This window comes from Enoplosus armatus, chromosome 4, assembly GCF_043641665.1.
Source record: "Enoplosus armatus isolate fEnoArm2 chromosome 4, fEnoArm2.hap1, whole genome shotgun sequence".
In the NCBI taxonomy this organism is placed as follows: Eukaryota; Metazoa; Chordata; class Actinopteri; order Centrarchiformes; family Enoplosidae; genus Enoplosus; species Enoplosus armatus.
In genome coordinates this window covers 18430100-18435596 of record NC_092183.1, presented here as the reverse complement: position 1 = coordinate 18435596, position 5497 = coordinate 18430100, and the positions used below count along the sequence as shown (strand labels likewise).

Below are 5497 nucleotides of genomic sequence, written 5' to 3'. Positions count from 1 at the left end.
GCAGCTTGTGTTCATGTGTTAATTTTGTTAAATGCCTTTGATACATGTTAATTCAACAAACACTTAAGGCAAGTATGGAGCTGACGAGCAGTTTGAGCATACAGGTGTCTGTGCTGAACCTTGCGAATGTTCACCTATCCCATGACATAAAAATGGCAACCAAAATAAAATGAAAATACATTCATGCAGAATACAATAAATGAAACACATTCTGACAGTATTTTTCTTCTCATAAAATCTGTACCGTATTGATCACACTTATGTCATAATGGTTAGTCTGACACACATAACAACCATCCTTCTTCCCTACACCTAAAAAAAATACATTTATATAAAACATTTTTGAAAATATGACACTTATGTAACACAGTGGCCTTTATCAGGTACACCTTTACAATCAAATGCACAAAATGTCATTTTGGATCTGCAATTCGACTATTGCAAGCCATATCTACATATTGCAGATATCTGTAATTCAATTCTTGAACATTTGAAATGTCAAATATAATTTGAGTAGGAGAAATGCTATTATGTACAGTATGTCTAAAGTATAATTGTGGATAGTCAATGAACCCTCTTTATGTTAAAATGGCGTCCTATCTACCCGCCATTCGATATCCACAATACGTTTGTGGATATCTGCAATTGTTTCTAGTCATAATTCTGAAATGCCATGTTTACAAGTCACAAAGTATTTTGGATTTTCAAAATTACATCATATATATCTGGAATGGTTTTTCATTTTGGATATCTGAAATAAAAATGATGACTAGTAACAACTGGATTGCAGATATCTGGAAAGGGAGTTTTTCCTAGTAAGAATTCTATTGCAGATATCCAGAATGTTCATTCTCAACATCTCAAATTCAATCGCGGATATCTGAAAGCCCCAATACACATGAATGGCAAAAGTGACGTCATTTGTCCGAGGAAGAATGTCATTGTGGATTTCTGACTTTTTTTTTTAGCTTGTGAGGAAGAATTGAATTACAGATATATACGCAATATATATATCCAGTCGAGCTATTAAATGTTAAAACGGCCACTTGCACATTTTAAGGATCTTAAAATTACTTTTGGCTAGTACAATCAAAGTTGTAGATATCTTGAAATACAATTTCTACTCGTAAGAACGTTATTGTGGATACGTTTGATTACCATGCCGACTTGTGAGAATACAATCTGGACCCGGACAAATGCTTTTGTGGATATCTAAAATGTATTTACAGAAAGGAGTGTGCTTCCATCGCCGTAAAAGCGCGTGCTGCTCTGCCCTGCGCAGTCAGCAGGTGGCGCGCGGACACAAAGAGCAGCCACAGAGTGTTTTCGGATAAACGGCTCAATTATCACCGCGGCGCCCTCCCCTCCCACCTCCTCCCTGACGCGACACGCCCCGGATTGCTGCCCGTGTCAAGGCTTTTATTTTGGTAATAGCACATGGCACCGCGAGCTCATCCCTCCGAGTGGCAGTCCCGGTGATACCACTGCGCGCGCAGCCACAGGTGGCGTTCACGCGTGCCACCTCAACGTCTGAAGCAGCGGAAGAGAGACGGAGACGAGGGACGACAACCGCCTCAGCGCTCCCGCACCGACGGAGGGAACTCATAAAGCTGCTTTCTGCTTTGTGTTGCTCGCATTTTGGAGGCGGCTGCTGATTCAGGTTGAGGGGAGCGAGGACCTGCGGTCTCCTGGCTGTGTGTGTGTGTGTGTGTGTGTGTGTGTGTGTGTTCGGGGTTTTGTCGAGGAGCGCGCAGAGATCGAACAGGTGGAGAGGGGCACCTTCAATCACACTGCACTCACCTTGGTAAGTAGCCTGAACACGGCGAAAGTGTCTCAGCGTCCGGAAAGGCTCTTAGAAACTGGATTTGGTTTGATTTTCTTGATGCGGGCCAATTAATCAGCACTAATGGGCTAAACTAAATGTTTAACCTAATTGTTGGAGGGTGCTGAGTGAGAGCACAGTCCCTTTCGCGCTTTATTTGTATCCAATGGCATCATCTTCTCATATATTTCTGTTAAGTTTTAGTTTTTAAGGCAGGTAGTGTGATTTATTATGATTGTTAAGCCTGAGAGACTCATATGTGTATATAAAAAAAAAAAAAAAAGAAGGTGTGGGAGCCTCAGAGAATGCAGTGAAGCCTCGCTAAACTGTGATTGATGCAGAGCATGTGTGCTGTTTAAGTGTGCAGTGCCCACATATGAGCTGTTTTGGCTAACGATGCATGAGATAAGTGGAAACTGAAAGTCAGCCTAACTGACTAGACAAACTTGAGCCCACACAGAGTGCCGGTTCCCTCCTTCCACTCGGTGCATCTGTGTTCAGGAGAGCAGGGGCAGGTTAGTTTTTGCACATTAAGCAGTCGGGGTGATTTGTGGAGGGGCTGGACCAGGTGCAACCTCAGGAAACTTTAAGTCAGTGTTTATTAGTTGACCTAGCGAAGCTGTTATCTTCTCTCTCCTCCTCTCTCAGAGAGGCCTGTCCAGGGTGATGAGTCTGAATTAGCACTGTAGTTCAAGTTCAATTTCACTCAGTTCTCTCCCGTTTTTTAAAAGTGTCTAGACATGGCTGTTCCTCCAGCTCACTTAATCAAATGACAGAACTGGATCTGGCTTGCGAGCTCAGCAGGTGGGAAAGTACTTCAAGGTGTTTCTCATGTATAATCCAGAACAGTCTCAATGAAACCTCATATTCCCGAACCCCCCCCCCGCTGCCTGCTGTTTGTGTACCTTCCCTATTGTGATTGTGCCTTTTATGTGCGTGCTCCATATTGTGTTTGTTTCCTGATGGCTTTTTGTCTTGAGAGGACACTATGCAGTTACTCAGATAGGATACGGCTAAAGCCATCAAGGAACCAAAAACAGTCCACTGTAATTTTGGATAGAGCAAAAAGCAGTGGCTTTTCAAGAAAACAGGGAAAGGGCCAACTCATTACCTTCTAGCTCCGGGAAAGAATTTTTTGTTTGTTTTACAAGTGCATTGAGGTTTTAACTGAAGCAAAAGAACATTTTAGTCTTCTAGTTTTGCTAAATAGTTGTGTTTTTTATTGAGTTCAGAGCCTATAATTGGCAGCTTTTCTCTGTGATAAACATGTTATGCAGGAAGTTAGTATTATGTTAAGTCTGAATGATGAAAGTGTGGTTGTTTTTTTTTTTGGCTGTGGTTTTCAGTTTTAGCTGAGGCAGAGGCGTCACAGGATGGTTCTGATTGATTCACATTACATCTAATTTAGTAGAAACAGTTGGTGAGGCAGAGGATGTCTCCAACTTTACCAAAAAAAAAAAGTTGTTTCTCACGAAGCACAGGCTTCTGAATGGACCGAGGTGCACCGTTCAAGAGCGTGCGTCTAATGAACAAAGAGGTGGTTGGCATGCAGAGGATGTGGTGAACTGTCCTGATTGCTTAGCACCAGAGTGTGGAGTCTGTTCGGTGTGAACGGCAGTAACATGATGATGCAGTGGGAGATAAGTGGAGCCAGTACCACAGAGTCCTTGTCTTGTTACAAACCATACTTCTCAGTGGACACAATCCAGTCCACTGTAGCAAAGTGGTAAAGGGATGATGGGTGATCTTGGAAATTGTCTTTTTTTTGTACTACAGTAGATAAGATTATATAACATTTTTAAGATTGTGTTGTAGCACGAACAGGAGAGTGCACCCTTAAAAGTTTTCTTACTGAAAAGGGAGTCACCCACAAAAATTACAGGTATGGCTCTGCCTGTAATTATTTTGATGACACATGCACCATTAGCAATACATATAACGATACAGAAATTCGTCAACCAACACCCTTTTTGACATCATTTGTTATTGTTTGATGTTTTCTCATCTCCCTAGTGACTGCAGCTATATCTGACCCAAAGTGGGTGTGATTTGGAGAATGTCTAGAATGTTATTTTACTCAGTCCAGGGAGAGGCTCTTTATTGCATACTTCTCCTTTTTTATTCAGTGGGTGTGAGTGTCCAGGTAGGTGCCGACCTGTCAGTGTACTGCATGACACACAGGGTCAACAGTCGACCGCATCACTGACTAGGGCTGTGGAAAGTTCACACCGGTGTATGGCCACCAGCGAGAGCCTTGACAAGTGTGATTCACAGCAGGAATATTCCCCCGCAGCCACAGTGAGAGTGTTCCTTCACATCAAAGCTCAGCAGAGCTTTCAGCTGAATGTATCGTGTCTGCTATGTTCATCAGCCATTCTTTCAGTATTAGCTAGCTGTAGAGCCAGTGCTTGTTCAGTTCAGTCCAGTGGATTTTGGCCCAGAGTCTCAGTTAAGAAATAGATTTAGTGATTCAGGGAAGTTTCAAGACCTTTATTTGTCACATGCACATGTAGGTGTGCAGTGAAATGAACAAAAAGCAACCACAACAAAACAAAATGAATTACAACATTAGGTGAAGAGTTGATGTATGTGGCCAGGTTTGGCTGCCAGACATTTTATTATACAGTGGTTTAGTCAGCTATCTACTTAGTTAATCAAATGCTGTTCAGTTTTCATGAATACTTGATTTCCACTGCAGTACATATGGTAACAACTTGTTTTTCCAAATGTTTCATTCCTTGGAATAAATGAGGTGTTAATTCTTAGGATTAGCTTTGTTAAACATAATGATGGTAATGGCTTCCTGCGATGCACATATTTATTAGTTGGCCAGTTCACTCGGTGTGTTTTAGCAGGCCATGTATTCTTTCCATCTGATGCATTTTTTCAGTTTGCAATATTAAATATATCACCGTCAGCCTGACTACTGGTTGCCATAGCTGTGTTATGGTGACATGCTGATCAAAGTTAATGACTCATCATGGATGAGTCATCATAATCTCTGCCACACTCCTGCAAATTACACACACAGTTTCAGACTTGTGTTAGCAGGTTTCACTCCTTCAGCCCAAACTACCCATAACTTCATGCTACGGTAAACATGCTAAATTGATGATTGCACATCAGTTAGATGTTGTTGTGTGTCTACGAGCCTCAGCCTAAATGACACATGCTCATCGCCCCTGACCTCCAGGGAGTTATACTGAGGCTTGTAGCGCTCGTCAAGACAAATACCTGCAATACTGTTTGCAGCTACACTCTGCTGTATATGATCTTACACAATGCAACATGTAGATTTATTTTTTTTAAGTGCTGCTACACATTAAATATCCTAAACTAAGAACAATCGACAAACTCTTTCATCTTTATTCAATATGTCAAAGAGTAGCAATAATAATATTAAAAATATTAATGTAGTTCTCTGATTTTGACACAATCAATCCTTTAGTCGTCACCATGAACACAAAATGTGTTATTGAAAACCTCTAGCAAATGAAACCCTTGAGGCTCTCTGCATGTCGGAGCAATGAATCTTGAATCCAGCGTTCGGAAAGGCCCCTTCTTCCCCTCATACCTCCACTATCTCTGTTGCCTGTAGGGACAATCTCTCATAGATGTGACACCAGCACCAAAAGGCCTTTTAATATATAGAGTATGTACATGGCAGGCTTAAAC

General features: G+C 41.6%; 1 protein-coding gene across 2 annotated transcripts in view; it reads left to right on the top strand.

Annotated features, from left to right (window-relative positions):
• The first annotated feature begins 1464 nt into the window (after window positions 1-1464).
• pdlim2 (PDZ and LIM domain 2 (mystique)) overlaps window positions 1465-5497 on the top strand; it is a 34433-nt gene continuing 30400 nt past the window's right edge. For both annotated transcript variants that reach the window (XM_070904063.1, XM_070904062.1), the window contains exon 1: window positions 1465-1804. The gene's annotated coding sequence lies outside the window, so the exon portion shown is untranslated. The remainder of the gene's footprint in view (window positions 1805-5497) is intronic.